At 43.3% G+C, this 17,737-nt stretch overlaps 1 protein-coding gene across 4 annotated transcripts in view; it reads left to right on the top strand.

Moving 5' to 3' along the window:
* The first annotated feature begins 6,669 nt into the window (after positions 1-6,669).
* Positions 6,670-17,737, top strand: part of PCGF3 (polycomb group ring finger 3) — a 54,420-nt gene continuing 43,352 nt past the window's right edge. The window contains exons 1-2 of one of the 4 annotated variants that reach the window (XM_083818245.1): positions 7,039-7,054; positions 7,588-7,638. The gene's annotated coding sequence lies outside the window, so the exon portion shown is untranslated. Of the gene's footprint in view, positions 7,055-7,587; positions 7,639-17,737 lie in introns of all 4 variants that reach the window. The other 3 variants (XM_083818240.1, XM_083818243.1, XM_083818244.1) reach the window with 3 other exon arrangements.

The raw sequence follows: 17,737 nt of genomic DNA, 5'->3' as shown, positions 1-17,737 counted from the left end.
AAAACTCTAGAAGAAAAGTAGAGGAGCACTATACATGCTAATCCCTCTACAGTGCAGTGATTCACCCCAGAGCAAGGAAAATTCCAGTGGGACCTGATCACACTAAATATGAAGCTAAAATTAGACACTTGCAAAAGTAAATCAGGATGCAAAAAACAAACATAGCTGCTGCATTTTCAGGAAGAAATGGACTTGATTGGGAGCTTCTAGAGATGATGTCTGTGGTTTACTAAGAAATATCTGCAGGCTAACTGGTTTGGATGGTTCGCTGAAATTATTTTAATTCCAGAAGTGAGGGCTATGGTTACTGTAAAAATATAGCTCTGTATGTTTGGTAAACAGTTCCTGTATTGGAAATCTACATAGAAGCAGCTGGTGGTTACATGAAGTTAAGCTGAAGTCTTGCTGAAGGCCCTTTTGAATCAGGACAGTTTCTATCAGGATAGTTTCTTAGAGGATGAGCTGGAAGGTAGATTCCTAGAAGTAAAAATAATAATAATAATAATAATAAAATACAATAAAAATAAAAAGTATAAGAAACCGCAAGGTTTCTAGTTGTTTTTGTTATTTTTGTTGCTGCTGTTGTTTGATTGTTTGTCTTCTTGGTTGGTTGTTTTGGTTGCTTGTTTGTTTGTCCCTTCCCTCACCCCCTGCATCCTTTCATGGCAAATTCAGCTATGGATGTGTTTATTGTGAGCCTTCGGTCCCTGGTAGATGCTTGCTTAGCCTCTTCTTAGTCTTCCAAGATAGAGAATCTGTGGAGATTCTCTATATCCACAGTTGGACACTGGAAAAATACCCACCCAAGTACCACAAAACTTGAATCTATTTTTGATGTGTCTCCCTCAAGTGCATTTAGACTAAGCCCAAGCTCCCCGTGTCATCTTAGGTCCTATTTTCTAGAACTATTTATTCTCATGAACTTCCTCTTATTTCTTTCATTTGGTATGACACTTAATCAATAGTATCAACAATGTGGAAAATCTGTAACACCAACTCACAGGTCATACCCTTTTTATACACTGTGAAATGAGGTTTATACTTTTTGCATCAGTATAACATGGCATCTCCACCAAAAAGATAAACTGTTGCTTTTCAGAAACTGCAGTCCTTGGATATATATGTTCCTCCTATGTTCCAGGAACCAGCCTATGCCCTGCTGTGCTGTCCCTCCAACAGATATCAGGGTGGTTGAAATCCCTCGTGAAGACCAGGGCTTGTGAACATGAGTCTGCTTCTATCTGTCTATAGAGGGCCTCATCCACTCGGTCTTCTTGGTTGGTTGCCCTTTGCAGACCCCCGCTATAACCTCACCTGTCCCTGCCCTGCCTTTAATCCTGACCCACAAGCTCTTTGTCAGCTCCTCACCCCTCCCCAGGCAGAGCTCCATGCACTCCAGCCACTCACTGGCATAGAGGTTGATGCCTCCCCCTCATCTCCCCTGCCTGTCCTTCCTAAAGAGCCTGTACCCTTCCATTCCAACACTCCAGTCATGGGAGCCATCCCACCACAGCTCTGTAACGCCAATGAGGTCATAGCCCTGAAGGTGTGCGTACATCTGTAACTCCTCTTGTTTATTCCCCATGCTATGTGCATTAGCACAGAGACATTTCATGCAGACTTCAGACAGCTCAGACACTCATTTGCTCTACAGACAGCTCCAGGAGCTCATCAAGGCTCCTGAAGGGAGGTCCAGCCTGAAATGCAAACAGGCAGGATCAACATTCCCAGGTGAGTCACCTATGTGTACACTTGTTCTCCCTTCCTCCCTCCCTCTCTTCCTGTCTTATTGTCTGATCTTTTTTGGCCAAACATGGTATGTATTCAATCACTTGGGACATTCCCATATGACATTAAGACTGATGTGCTGCCTTCTCCTTCACTTACGGTGGTGCATTCCAGCTGAAGAGTGCTGTCTGAACTGTTCTCTTCTGTACGTGACCCCATTGAAACATACTATGCACTGCGTGCCTGCTTGCACTGTCTGCTCTCCAAGAGGAAACATGAACAGGATCCCTGATACACCATTCTGTGAAACAAGTGTGCTAAAGGGGAGAACTAGGTATCTGACTGTGTCTCTTGTCCCTCCTACCCTTCTTAGACAATGCAACTCTTTTAGGAACTGATGCCTGAAATTTCAGTCAGGAAACACAGAAATGTTAAATATGAGTGAACAAGAAGTGATTGGTAAGAATGCCTGAATAAAATCAATAGTTTACTATAAAACCCTAAGTGTAAATACTTTTAGTATAAACAAACAGTTTACATGGCACGCTCTGTGTAGAGGAATATTTTGTCTATTGCAATATGTATACAACAGGAAAAAATACCTTAAAAATATATGAAGGCGGTATACTTGAGTTGGGAGACAAATTAACCTCCTTCTTTTCTTGGTTAATCTTTGGGGGGGAGGGGGGGGGAAATGCAAATATTGGAAATTGGTGAAGCTCTATGGTAGGTTGGTTTTGGTCAGCAGTGGATGGCCAATATCCGAGATGGAGTGGCTGCTTTCTCCCTGTTTGGTAGAACCAGGGCGAGAACTGGTCATATTCAGAAAACGACTTGGGGGTAGCAGGTGGACCATGAATTGCACACTGGCCTCTATTCAGTACTGTGACTGGCAACTTATGTGGATGGTTCGAGCTATGTATGGGACAGTACAACAACGGGTAAATTTCAGCAGAAACACAGCTGATGCAGAGCTGCATCCACTTGGTTAAAATGGTTTCTAAGCCTGTCAGGTTTATGCACTGGTCTTACAGCAACAGGTTGGAAAAAGAATTGAGAAGCTCTTGCGGTTACCTGAAGAGATGGGAACCTGTGGAGGTTTTACTATGCTGGGCAGATGAACTCCACTGCAACTGCTCTGTCATCCCCCTCCTCAGAAAAAGAGGGGGAGAAGAAAGTATGCTGGAAAGAGAAACAAACAAACAAACAAACAAAAAAACCTCATGTGTTGTGATAATTTAAATAGAGGGAAAAGGAAGAGGTCAAAAAACAAGCAAAGGCTATGTGGAAGCACAGTGAGTGAGAAAAAAAAATTCTCTACTTGCCATCAGCAAGTGATGTTCAGCCACACCCTGGGAAGCAGTGCCTCAATACATGTAGCGGTTATTTGGGAGGGCAGACATCTTCATGAGGAGAGCCCTCCCTTCTTCTTCCCCCTTCCCACCTCTTATTGCTGAGTGTGACACCACACTGTATGGAATATCCCTTTGGCTGGTTTAGGTCAGCTGCCCTGGTGATGTTCCTTCCTTACCTCTTGCCCACCCCCAGCCTGCTGGCTCTGGGGTTTTTGGAGGGAGTCTTGGTGCTGTGCCAGCACTGCTCAGCAATAGACAGCACACTGGTGTGATACCCGTGCTGTTCTAGCTAAAGGTGCAGAGCACAGCACTGTATGGGCCACTGCAAGGTAAATTAACTCCATCCCAGCCAGACCCAGCACAGAGCCAATCATGCCTTGTGCAGAGGGTGCCTTGGCTAATCAAAGGGAATAGATAGCATTCTGCAAAGTTTCATTGTAATATCATTATACTTTGCATCTCAGCTTCCTATCAAAGCTGCAACTTAGATTAAAAGAAATAAATCCGCAAGGGAAAGGACATCATGGTACTGCATTCTAATAGCCTGGAGCCTATATGCTTAAGAAACCCTTAGCCCTGCAATTCACAGCAGGAACAGTTAAGCTCATAATAGAAGAAGTTTTTTCAAACATCCATGTTCCCCTGTAGCTTGCTTCTCTTTCCAGTATTTACTTCTGATCTTTCCATCTCTGCTTTTGATTTCACATAGGTTGTCTGGGAATCTACCTGAAACTGAATTGCTGAAATTAAAGTTGTTATATTAGTGGTTTCTACATGTCTAAGTAATCAGGAATCTTACCAGTGTTCTGTATATGTGTAGTCTGGCATGTTAGCAGCCAAATGATAATTGATGGTCATAAAAAATGCAACCCCTCTGTGGAATTGCACCAGCCAGGGGGGTAACTTAACTACAGGTGAGAGTTGAAGGTCAGCACACTGCCCTGCACAATGCAGTTTGTTGCAGAAAGCCTTCCTCTTACTGGAGCAGCGACAAGTGCTAAGAGGGGAACAGCCCAGATGCAGAACTCCCAGGAACTGTGCATGATTTGTTGTTGTTGTTTGCTTGTTTTTTGTTTGTTTGTTTGCTTTTCATTGTAAATCTCTTCATTTAACAGTAGGGATATGGCTAAGTCTTTTTGTGTTTAAAGAACAACCACCTGAAGGGAACTGAGCTGTGTTTATGTAGGTAGTTAGACATAGCAGGGAGGCTGGCCTGCATGATGTCCAGAGGTCTCTTCTACCCTCAACCAGTCTGTGAATCTGTCAATAAATGCTGTTCACCCTTCCTTTATTGTTAAGCAATTTCTCCAGTCGTCAGCAGAAAAATGGAGGCTTTGGGGCTGAAAGCATCACAAATTCAGTGAGAAATGCCAGTGGTGTCTTCCCAAGTTTTTTCAAAATCATGATTCTATTTCTAAAATATCATGACTGACTTAGTGCTGGAACAGCACTTGTACAATTCTGGTGTTGTTAAAACACTTGAAGTACACTCAGATTTTCTAAGCATTTCTCTAAAGTAAGTTTGTAAAATAAACTGGATTTTCTTGCATGTACAAGAACTTTCATCTTGCATCTCCAGGAACAAAACTTGAGTTGAAATGCATGCCAGCTTTGCAAAAGGCAGTATAAGGATTTTTTTATACTCTTGATATGCATCTTCAGAGAAGGCTGTGAAGAAGAAACATGATAATATAAGTGGAAAAAGTGTAAAAGAGATGTCAAAATACATTTTACATATATACATATTATATGTAAAGTCCCATATATATGTGATATAAAGATATATATATATGTCAGCCAAGGTGAAAGGCAAAGCATGGAAAAAGCAGCCAACAGCTCATTGCAAAGTTAGTCACCTAGACCAACATATTCATACGTGATCTAAAAGGCAATGTTGCTCTTGAGCAGATTGAGAAAGTTGCTGTCTTCCCAGCATGATTTAGCCAACTGTGATAATTTTTTTTCCCTGTTAATCTGAATTTGCCTGGCCTTTTTTTATTTCTCTGCTTGACAATTAATCCCTGGATTACAGAAACATTCAAGTGGAAAGGGACACCCAGAGGTACAACCTCTACCTTAAAGCAGGGCTTTGTCTAGGCTGATCTTAAAACATCTCCTAAGAGGCATAGTGCACAGCCTGTCTGGGAAACCTCTTCCAAAGTTTAATTATCCTCAGAGATCTATTTATTTATTTATTTATTTTCCTTTCTGTCCCATTACAATGTCCCCCAATTCACTTTATAACCACTGCCTCTCATTCTCCTGCCATTTGCCCCACTAAAGATCTTGACTCTGCTTTTTGTTGGTAATCCCCTTGTAAGTGTTGAAGCTGCTTTTAAGCTACTCTGAAGCCATCTCTTCTCCAGGCAGAACTAGTTCAGTTCTCTCAGCTTCTCCTCACAGGACATGTTCTTCAGGCCTTCTACTATGCTGGAGGCCTTTTTGCTGGACTTACTCAAGTTTATCAATAACTTTCTCATATTGATGCACCCAAAACTGAATGCTGTATGCCAGGTTTGTTTTAACAAGTGCCAAGTAAAAAGGGACAATCATGTTCCCCCAGTGTACTGGTCTGGCAGGATCACAAGATTCGTATGTTTCTCGTCACCGCCAGGGCACACTGGTGGCTCACGTTTAGCCTGTTGCCCCCAGAACCCACAAAGTGCTTCCAACAGACTTGCTTTCCAGTTAGTCAGTCAGAAGGGCTACGAAGCTGGTGAAGGGCCTGGAGCACAAGTCCTGTGAGGAGCGGCTGAGGGACCTGGGGTTGTTTAGTCTGGAGAAGAGGAGGCTCAGGGGTTCCTCACCGCTCTGTACAGCTGCCTGAAAGGAAGGTGTGGGGAGCTGGGGGTCGGCCTCTTCTCACAGGTAACTAGTGACAGGACTAGAGGGAATGGCCTCAAGTTGTGCCAGGCGAGATTTAGGTTGGAAATGAGGAGACATTTCTTCTCAGAAAGAGCAGTCAGGCATTGGGACGGGTTGCCCAGGGAGGTGGTGGAGTGACTGTCCTTGGGGGCGTTCAAGGAAAGGTTGGACGTGGTGCTTAGGGACATGGTTTAGTAGGTGACGGTGGTGGTAGGGGGATGGTTGGGCCAAATGATCTTGGAGAGCTTTTCCAACCTGTGTGATTCTATTCACTCCCCGTTTGATGCTGCCCACCGACTTCATAGTGTACATTATTTTCACTTGTCCTAGTCACTGACACTGCCACTAACTCCCTGAAAACCCCTGAATCTCACCGCTCGTCTTCAGAGAGAGTTGGCTCAGCACACCACGAGTTACTTCGGGCAAGACACGTTCTCCCCCTTCATGTGCTTGTGTAAGCAGACATACCACGCGTGCACTACCACATTCTTTAACAGCATTGCCAAACTCATTAGAAACGACCCCTGCCCACCCACCCCCTGCACTGAGGGTCGCGGGGCCGGGACACACCCCCCCATGTCACACCCCCCCACCACCCCGCCACGCACGCAGGCGCGGGGCGGCCCCGCTGAGGGGGGGGGGGAAGGAAGGGGGGGGGGGGGCAGACAGCGCCGGGCCCGGCCGAGGGCCCCATGCGCATGCGCGCTGGTCGCGGCGCCCCCGCTCGGCTGCGCTCGGGCCGCGCTCGGCTATTTCCGCCTCTTTGTTTTAAACTCCGGGCCGAGCCCTTTAATTCCGAACCGACGCCCCCTCCCCCTCCCGTGTGTGTTTTTTTTTATTATTTTTTTATCCCCCCCTCCCTTTTTTTTTTTTTTCTCTTTCCCCGTGGGGGGGAGGGGACGAGGGTCCGGTTTCTCTCCCCCTCCCCATCCTCCTCCTCCTCCTCCTCCTCCTCCTCCTCCTCCTCTCGCTCGCTCGCTGCCGCGCCCGGGGAAGGTCGGAGGGGCAGGGGGACAGACGGACAGACAGACAGCGGGGAGCCCTCAGCACCCCCTCGAACCCCCTCCTCGCCCACCCGGGATCGGGCCCCGAGAGGACACCGGCAGGTCAGTGGGGCCGGGGGGTGCGCGCTGGGGGGGGGGAGGCGGCGGCACCCCCAAAACACTCCCGGACCCCTTTACCCGAGGGGCTGGGGGGGGGGGGCGAACAGCCCCGTGTCCCCTTACCCGAGGGGCTGGGGGCGGCCTGCGGCCTCCCGGCAGTGCTCCGGCGTGGGGAGGGGGCGCCCGGCACCGGGCCGTGTCCCACCCCCCCCTTGCGTGTGTGTTTTGGGGGGGCTGCGCCTCGAACCCCCCGCACCCCGCTGTCAGGGGGTACAGAGCGACCAGTGGGGTTTTAGTCTTTATTTTTGCCCCCCAGCCGCTCCCTGGGGGCTCCCTAAAAAAAAAAAAAAGATATCCCCCCTTCCCCCCCCAAAAAAAAAAAGCAAAAAGCGAGGGGTGCTGCTTCCAAGCGGGGTCTCCTGGCCGCCCACCACCTGTGCGGCGTCCGGCTGCTGCCCCACCTGGGACGCGTTTCGGAGGTGCCGTGGAGGAGGCTGGGTGTCAAATGTGTCTTAGCCGTTTCCTTCCTCCTGCAGGAAATACATGTGCCCGAGGAGCCAGCACCTAGAAACCCCGCTTTGTTGGCCGTACGTGTCTGGAACGTTCCTCTGGGCGCGTTGCGCTGGGTGTCTTTGGAGGCAGCCCTTCGTGGCTGTCCTCCAGCCTCCAACAGAGGAGTTAAGTTTGTGGGTGAGGAGGTGGTATTTTAAAACGCAAAGGGTCGGGGGGTGGTAGAAAAGTTGAGCTGCTCCTTAGAGCAGGCTCGTGTTAACTTCTCCGTCCCATGTGTGGATCTTCTAGCGTGAGCTGGTCTCCTTGATGAGGCGTGAACAGTTAGGCTGCATATGTTGCAACTGGTCTTCTTGCTGCTGGGTGCTGTGTTTTTTTTTTTTTTTTTTTTATTTGTGGTTGTTGGTTGTTGTTTGGTAGGATACTCGTGAACTTTAGGTTCTTTCTTTAGTGGCAGGTCAGGTGGGAGTCCATACCATGAGGCATACCATGCCTTTCTTACAGGCTGCTTTCCAATTCGTAAATTTCTTTGGTTGGTGACAAGGTGAATAGAAATAGAACCTTTGTACCCTTCCACTGGCTTTACTATTTCCATTTAAGTTGTACTCCTAGGCATTTTGCAGTGTGTTTAAGAGAATACAGAACCTGTGCAGAACTGAAGTTGTTTGTTGAGATCAGGCACAATTAGTTAGAAAAGGGCCAGGCATTTTTTCTAACGAAATGCGTAGGGGTACTGTAACTGAAAGCTTGTAAAGATACAGCTTTCAAAGCATTTCGTAAACTTCTGCTTGATGGAAATCTGTTTTGTTTCTTTACGTGGGTTGATCTAGCCAACCTGATCTGGTGCCTCTGCTGTCAGCATAGAAAATCAAGACAGAACATTTGTTAAGTGTTGTGCTAAAGTTGACCTAGTTTATAACAGTGCTAGCATAATACTAATGCCTAGAATGGCAGAAATTAACTACCATACCATGAAAGACTTCTGCTACTAGAAGACTGTAAAGTACAGCTTTTAGTTCCTGCAGTTGCCCAACCTGCTCTTAGGGACTATGTACAAGCATTAGAGGAGGTCACCTTTCAGCTTTATGTCTGAGACCTAAGTAAACTTTCTTTTGAGAGGAGTTCTATATTTGCTTTAATAGCTTCCATTTCCTTTTTCCCAAATGACTTTAATCTAGGTGGCCTTTTTAGCTTTTCTTTTTTCCAATTTTTTTTTTATCTTAAAAGGGCAGGTAACGATCTCTCAGGTCTGAAGTAATTCCAGAGTAAAACACTGAATTATCTGTGAAATTCTGTAAGAAGTGGAAGTGTTCCCATTGCAGCTCTAAGCCAGATATGACCCATGAAGTGGATGTGGACATAATGTCTTGAAAAGTATGCACGTTGATAGCATTTCACTTTTTAGCTATTGCCTTAATGGTTTATACTGGTTTATACACATGCACTTGTGCATCTTATGATATTGTGCTATGTGTTAAACATTTTCTGTTTTTTCTTTTGGAACTGTTACCAGTTGGCACACAACTGGACATAGAGATACTAGATGAAAAAGCAAGCTGACAGTGGTGTTCAGAGATGCAGTAAGACTGTCAGTGTTCCTGACTGTTTAGTGGCTTAAACTTGGTTTCTTTGTTCAATGGTGGTTTTTACTCCGATTTGCTAGGTTAGGTGTGCTGTTGGGTTTAAAGGAAACCTAGAAAAAACCTGCCTGGTTTGACTGGAGGAAGTTTAAAAGCCAGGAAGAAGCTGTCCACATCTAGGATCTCAGCTTATACTAGACTTCTTTTGAAGTCCTCTCTTGAAGAAAGTTTATAGTTTCATATTCCTCACACCTGCCTCCTTGAAATGCAGGCTTTCAGTATTAGACTGTAAGTTTGATATGTAGAAGTCATAGGTGTAATAAAAGGGAGGAGACAAAAAGGTTATTCTGCATTAAAGGCAATCCTTGCTATTGTGATAAGTAACAATATGTTTCATGTCTAACTGAAGACGTACTGTAAACATTGTTTTGTTTTATAATCTACTTTAAATAGACAAAAAAAAAAAACTTTCTGCTGTTCTCCAAGTTAGATTTTCTCAGGTTATTTTTACTGAATAGGAGGCTCTATATTTAAATCAACAGACCGTGAAAATTAAATACTCACTGCGGTGAGGACTTGTGAGAATGGAAGTCTTTTTGCTATTGAAAGTTTGATTGAAGCTCGTTACTGCACCGATCTGGAAGTCTTGCAGTCATGTCGTTCCAACACAGGAAGTAAGGAAACAGCAGTGACTTGATTGATGATACTGTTCCCCCCACCTTTTTTTTTTTTTTAATCAGAACAAATACTTCATACTATACCTAACAACTGAGGAGTCATTTATTCCTTTGCCAAACACAGGACAAATTATTCAAAATTAAGAGGGCAGCACAGGCCACTCGAAAGTAGAAGGAAAGACAAAGTGTGAGTTTCGTGTTCTTTCTGTCGAAAAGGCGACTACTTGCACATTAACAACTGCCTCTTGTTCAAACCTCAGTTAAAAGTTGAGGGACTTGCTAGGGGAAAGTGATAAGGGTGCAAGGAGTGAGAACTGGAGTTACTTCAGGTATGTATGCTGGCATCAGTACAACGCGGGGTAAGACTGTAAGGAAGAAGTAGGTAAGTGCAAAGAAAACCAGCCCGTTCTGTTCTGCTGCTAGTGGAGGAACTTCTTAAAATATTATTTTCTGTATCTCCGCAAGGGGACGAGAAACAGATTTATTATTATTCCTATAGCACGTATTTAGGCTGTCACTAAGAGATACCTACTTTCTTTTCTGCCCTTGTATGTGACAATGGCTTAGAACTTTGTCTATGTTAAAAGGACTTGTGTTTTGGTGGCAGAAACTACCCTTGGACACAGAGACATTTGGAAGTCAAAGTTGTGTTCTTGTTTTCCCCCGTCTTAATAATTGGGTTTGGGTTTGTTTATAGTTTTTGTCTAAAACATGGAGTATGTTCTAGAAACAAGAACTGTGGTCTTGATTTGAGGAGTCAGTACAGGCAAGAAGTGAGGGAATTTTTGTATGCGTTTGTTCAGATAGCGAATCCTGCAAACCACCGAAAATGCACACACCTGTTTTTAAAACTAGCTGTCTATAATCCAGACTCTCACTTCTGTTAAATGTGTTTCTGTTAAAGATATTTCTAATACCGCCTCCTCATCTTAACAGAACGCAAACACACTGTACTCAAACCAGCCGTCTTAATCCTTGAAAAGCTTTTCTTTGCGTCTCGGAGTTATTCCTTCCACATGAGGTGTGGACCCCAAGCCATCAAGCAGCGTTTGCCTGGTTGGTTCTGCCTGCTCTTGGAGAAGCCCCCCCAGTTTCACAGCCAGCGGTTCCAGTAGTCAGTTTCTCATGGTGCTGGTCGATCATTTACTGACTTGCACATCCGTTCCCATATTGAGTTTTTTGAGCTTAACTGACTATTTCAGGGAAGTTCAAGCATAATGGTATCACTTGTGAAGTGCTCGCTCAGAATTTAGTATTCACAAGTGCACGTTGCTCTGGCCCCATGCAACAGTCTGTACTTGAGGAAGAGTTCGTTTGTGTTGGTGTGGGAGCAGCGTAGCCAAAAACTGTACTCTGTGAATGAAATCCACCAGGTTGGGAGATAAGCATTTACCCTTTTTAGGAACAGCTGCGTGGATGTGTTGTGTTTGTTGAACGGATTACAAAATGAAACCACCTTTTCCTGTAACAGTTTCCTAAGGCTGATTGCAAAACTGTCCTGTATCATAAACCAGTTTATGCTATACGTTCATGCTTTTTGTATTGGGTTGCCACTAGATAATGATTAATTTACAGGTATTTAGTTAAAATCTTAATGAAAGAAAGGTCTTTGTGTTATGCTTGTACTGTTGGGATGTTGTACTCACTCTTCAGACAACTTGTGAAGAGATGCCCAACTTTTTCCCCTGGAAAATTGATACATACATTTTCCTTCCCGACTCTCTTTTTCCAATGTGTCTGGGTTTGATAAATTGATATTACTTTATCTTGAATCTGCACTTTTAAGTTCTGATGCTCATTGCTAAAATCCGTATCCCTGCAATGGAATACAAAATCTAGCCTATTTGGAATACTGTTGTAATAACTTATTTTTCCAAAAGTTTGGATCAAACTACTATTGAACTGGAGCAGTTTAATTGAAAGGTGCTTTTTAATAACATTTATCTTTGTTAATAGCACCATTGTGCTTGGTGGCACCAAATTAAGTATTTCATATGCATAACGTTTTATTAATCATGCACTTTCTAATCTTGTTCTTTTATTTCTTGACTGGCTAGATTGAGGTAGATATCACTCCCAAGATCAGGTTATTCCATAATCATTTCACAGAAGACTTATGTTTATATTCATAAAATGCTTTATTCAAGCTTCTTATCTTGGCCATTGTCTACAAGGAAATGAGTGTAGATCCCTTATTTCTGAGGTAGCATAAATGGTGCCTGACCAGAAAAAAGCTTCTGGCTTGCCAACAAAGCTGATTTTCTTCAGTGTACTTTCCAGCACTTCAAGTTCTCTCAGTTATTGGACAGAAGTCACCAGAAGCCCTCTGTGCCTAGTGACTTGCATGGTATTAAGTGGTTATTAGCACCTGGAGATCTCATTTTGTGAGTATCTTGAATATGTGGGTGTGAAAAGTTCTGTATTGGTTGCAGTCATATTTAACGTAACTTTTTAGGCACAGTCTTGGATGCTACTATCAGAAATTGTTTGTCAGGAACATGTTTCCTCTAACCTGTAACAGTTATTCAAATTCTGTAAGGTTATTGTGGCCAGGTGATAGCTTCTGTGAGAGGAAAGAGAAAAGATTACAGATTCCTCTTCTGTAGCCACCATCATTAGGCCTCCTGTTGTAAAATAGATTCAGTTGAGGAGCATGTACAAGGGGAAAAATGAGCTTGTTTTATTTCTCCCCCAGATTCCCTATCCACTTACTGCTTCCCATAAGAGGTAGCCTTTTTTCAAGTTAGTCATCCGTTATCACCATCTGCAGACATTGACAATTTTAACATGCAAACGTGGTGGGGGCAGTCAGCTCGCTCTTCTCCCGCCCTTAATGTAAAGTCAGGGGAATGATTTTTTCAAACATTCATAATCAACAAAGGGATCCACATGTGGTATATCCTGAGACTAAAAACACTCAGTATCTGCTGTGTGGAGATCTGTCCTGAGTATGCTGCGAAGCACTCTCCTTTCTGTCCTTGTCAGCCCAACTTTTAATATTGTGTGTTTCTTGTGAGGTGTTTTATTAATCTGTGTTGTAAAGAATGGAACGAGAGAGTATCAGTGAAGGTATCATCTATTTAAACAACTATGGCATTTTTATTAGCTTCAGTAAGTTATTTTGATTGTCTCTTACTGTGTAGTTCAATTTCCAGAAGTAGCTCTTGGTGAATTGCAGAGAGGAACCAAATTCAAGTCTACAGATGCTGCTAGGAGGCTGCGGTAGTTACAATCTTGCACTGAAATACCACTTCCATTTTTACTGTGCAGGTCACATACCAATCGAGGGTTTGAAACGCATGGTAGGAAGCAATAAGAGGTTATGAAAGTGGTTTTGCTTTTACAAGTTCTTAGAGGAGAGTTAAGGTATACCTGGAATGTAATCATGATGATACATAGGAATGATAGTGTTTGCTTATTTACCTGATTATTCCTTACGTGGAATGTCAGACCCTGGTTAGACTGAACCTCTTGAGAGGATATTTTCTTCCTACGGTTTTTGAATAGTCTGTCTTATTGTGTGGCTGCAGACTTTGGTTGGTATCAGCCATCTCTTTGAATGGTAATTAAATACCAATTCTATTATAGTTCTGCAAGTTCAACGATGTTTTTAATGATGGATACATTTTCATATAGAATAAATAAAAGACTGATGTAAAAAGTGTAAAAAGCTTTAGCTGATGATTTGCCATTGCTTTTTTCGTAACTTGATGCTTTTTGATGTGCTACTGTGAACTAGAAAGTTTCTGCAGTATGTGCACGGTTTGTTCCTGTCTGTGTGAAATGCTGTTGTGCACGCCTGGCTCCTGACAGCATAACAGCCTTTTAGTGGTTATTTGTCTGCTTTCATAGTAGTTTTTCACATTGCTGTCTCTTTCTTTTTTTTTCTTTTTGTAAAACATTGAAGTTGGTTTGCTGTTCCATTCTTCTACTGATTATGGTTTTTTGATTTAGTCTATCTTACTCCTGCTGGCTATTAATGCTATCTTTGTTCTTAATGCTATCTTATTTACTGGAAGTTGTAATGAGAGAGCTATCTGCCTAGCTATTGGTTATCTGTGTCAACTTCTTCATTTTCAGCAACATTCATTACTTTTGTATAAAGTGCCTTCTTTTAAGGGATTCTGATGAATTTTGTGCAATGATCTAAATGTAGAGCATATCTTTACTCATTTATGGAACAAAACTAAGCTGTCCCATGAGCTACAGAGTACCATTACCATGACTGGGTAAGGAAGAACAACTTAACTTCTGTTCAGTGGTTTGTTTTCTGTACTTCTGACTCTAAAGAATCAGATCTGAATATGTGATGAAATGACTATATGCAGAGCTGGGAAGGGAGACTTCAGGAGGTAGTGAATTCTCCTGCCGTCTGGAGCATGTGAAGCTTATGTGAGTTCTGCAGCTGGTGCTGAGTTGGTTGTGATAAAGGAAACTGGTATTTGTTTTCTTTCTATGTGATTGGGTTAAGCTGTATTGGGCAATTCAGAGAATATTTCTATGTTCTCTATTAAAGCGTAAATCTCTCTGAACATAAATCAGGAAGGGAAATACAGACTGTTGTCTTTGGAGATCTGATATATGCCATTGGAGCATCTGGAGGGTAAGAACAGCACCTGGGAATTACGGCTGATGGGCAAGCTGGTGGGTCTAGAGCTCTTTCCACCTGTCTTTTTCCTGAAAAGCTTCCCTTTGCTCTTCTGCTACCTTCAGCCCATACTGTCAGGCACAAAGCTGCCTTCATCAGTGCTTTGTGCCAGTGTTCTGTACTGTTAAAATAAGCACCTGATGTGTAAGGATTTTTTGCCTCAAGGTGGCTTTCTCCAGCAAGGGGTGGACAGCTGCAGCCACCAACTTCTAAAACGACAGAAACGTGGCTGCCAAAGCCCACGCAGATGATAGTGTTCTGGTGAGACAGTTTATTTTGTTGCCTTAATAATTTAGACCTTTCAGATTCTCTTAAAGATCAACTCGCTGCAAAGTGGAATTTTTCTGTTTTGAATAACAACAGCAAAAGTCAGTGATCAGGTGGCCACAGCAAAGAATTCATTTTTATAAGTGCTGAATCCCCCCATCATGCCGTTTGTTAGCACTGGATTTTTCTGTCAGAGTCCAAGTCGCTTAAACCAGTGTCATGTTGTAGTGTTAGGACTGATGGACAAGACGGTGATTTGTAATGGTGTTGCCCTCTTTTTTGTGGTCTGGGTTTCAGCCTCATTTCGTACTTTTTTTTTTGTGTGTGTGTGTGTCAGGATTTGCAAAACTACCTTTTAATAATCACTTGGATGCAGAGTTTGGAATGATTGAATGGTAATTCATATGGTACACAAGATTTTCTTGTACTCTAACACATTTTTAGATTACGCAGTGAAAAAATGCCTTAAGAATTAAGTTTCGGAAATCCTTGCTTCCTGCAAGATAGCCAGTAAAACACAAAACCATAACAGTGTGATAATAGTAAATATTTTCTACGAAGTGCTGCTTGTCTGTGGAACATAATGCTTGTTTCATATCTCTGTACATTGACCTTTTCTCTGTGTTCCCACACACATGCAAAACACTGACCTAATGGTGATGAGGAAATGAAAATAAACTCAATGTGTGATGGCCTTAAAGGTAGAATTCTAACTACAAATGTAAGTTTTCAAACATTGTTATCCTGTAGATAATGTTATGAACCATTTTGAAATGGAAGGCTGAAGAATTCTTCATGGTCATTCTACGTAGCAAGTTGGAAAATGATGATTGTTTTCTTACAAGAAAATAAAAAAGCAAAGTAGTTTAAAAAAATGCATGGTCAGTTAGATGGGTACTTGAGAGTGTGTTGGCTTTTGCACGAAAATGTGGTGCTCGTTTTACATAAGCACGCATAGCAATTTAAGGAAATCTCAGAGAAATATCAAGCTGATGTTACTGTAATGATTTTATTAAGCCTGCCAAAAGCTTCTAGTGGAATCTTTACTCGGAGCAATGTGGCTGATCCCAAATACAAGCAACTTGGTGGGTCCAGAATATGTGGCCTATGAGAAGCATGGCTGATGAAATGTAGTTTTAAATGTCTTGTGTGCCTTGGTAAAGGATGCTTTCAAACCTCTGTGCTGCTTGCTGTGTCTAGTTGATACAGTTCTTGGACTTAATTGCTGAAAAGCTGTGAGGATGGGAATGTGTTAAGGTGCTGGGGTCAGAGTATCAGTATCTCAGTGCTGCTTTTTATGTTCTTGTTTTATTTTAACGTGGTTAAGCCAGAATGGTCAGCATGTCAAAGTAAGCCAAAAGCTGAAAAAGCTCAAACTACTGTATTGAATGGAGTAGCACTGGAGGAATGCTTCTTGTGCTTTTTGCATGAATACAGTTTTTTTCTTGTCCTTATAGTTTATTACATTTTAAGTGGAAAAGATTTAAAAAACACAGCAAGCCAGAGTGGATTTCAGTGTTTAACATCCTCATTCCTCCTGGAGACAAACTGTATTTTTCCTTCCTCCTTTTTATCTTTTTCCCCACTGCTATTCTCTTCCACTTTTTCTTTCTATTCCCGTGCTGTTTCTCTCCCGGTTCCTCCCAGCCCTTTCCTCTCCCGCTAGGAGCGTACTCGCTGTTGTGTCCCGATGCCAGCCTTTTCCCTCGCGGTGCTGTGTCCCACAGGTCTGCTGGAGGGTCACACGGACTCAGCCAGGGATCACTGCGCTGAGCATGCATTGCTCTGCCATAGCTGCCCATCCCTGCCTGCCCCTGTCAGGCTGGCAGGCACTTGCTTGTTGCCTTTGCTCAGAAGAGGGCAGGCGGCACCAACTGCTTTTTGCCCTGCTGTGTGATGGAGCATTCTTTTGCTTCAGATGCTGCTACCTAATGTCATAACTGTACTGGATTAAAGATTAATTTTCTTCAAAAAAAAAAAAAAACACAAACCTTAATTTTCTGTACTTCATCTAGGCCAATGATTCTACTCAGCAAACAAGTGAAAATGAGACTACCTGTTTCACTGAATACTTGAAACTTTTGGCTTTAGTTCATGCATACTGGGACTACTATGTATTAGTCGTTCACTAAAAGCAGTCTAGAGTATTTATTGAAGAAAACAGCAAATGTTGTTATTTCACAGTCCTACTAACAGAAAAGACAGGCGTTACTGTCTCTTCCCCAAATATTAGGACTGCTGTGTTCCTGCTTATTATAAATAATCAAGCCATTGGCAGGTAAAATGCTGTTGAATTTGACTATATGAAGGTGTTGGGGTTTAACACTGGTAGGCAGCTACGTTACCACCCAGCTGCTGTCTCTCACCCTCCCTCCTTAGCAGGATGAAGGGGAGAAAATGAGACGGAGGAAAGAAAGCAAGTGGGTTTGAGATAGGAGTTTGATGGAAGGAAAGGAAAGGCCATGGAGGAAACAATTATTCTCTGCTTCCCATCAGCAAGCAGTGTCCAGCCACCACCAGGGAGGCAGGGCCTCGGTACACGCAGCAGTGCTCGGGAAGCGAACAGCTTCATAATGAGAGTCCCCCCGCTCCTTCTTCCCCTTTGCCAGCCTGAGAAGGCCCTCTGGTCAGGCTGGGTCAGCTGTCCTGGCTGTCGCCTTGGCTTGTACTGCCAGTGTTACCAATGAGAAGTAAAAGGGTGCCGATAACGGGTTTTTATCACTTGATGAAGTTTTCTGTACTTTGAAGTTTTGGGGCGAACATACGATTGTATCTTCACTTAGTTTTGGATGGAGTCAGCTCTACAAGTTGGCTGAGTGTGCGCTCAGGCCGGTGTGTTTGTTCATGTAAAGAAGTGGGTGTGCACAGCAGAGAGCCTTGGAAATCCATAAACTAATGAACATTGGTCAAGAAAACTGGCTTCTCCCTGTGGTGTGGTTTGAGGTGAGGAGGTTGTCATAGGTGGTGGTGTCAATGCCGATGGTCTGAGTCTCTCCCTCTCTTC

Source organism: Anser anser (assembly GCF_964211835.1).
Source record: "Anser anser genome assembly, chromosome: Z".
Classification (NCBI taxonomy): domain Eukaryota; kingdom Metazoa; phylum Chordata; class Aves; order Anseriformes; family Anatidae; genus Anser; species Anser anser.
The sequence above is the reverse complement of the archived record's forward strand: the minus strand, read 5'-3'. Positions and strand labels throughout refer to the sequence as shown.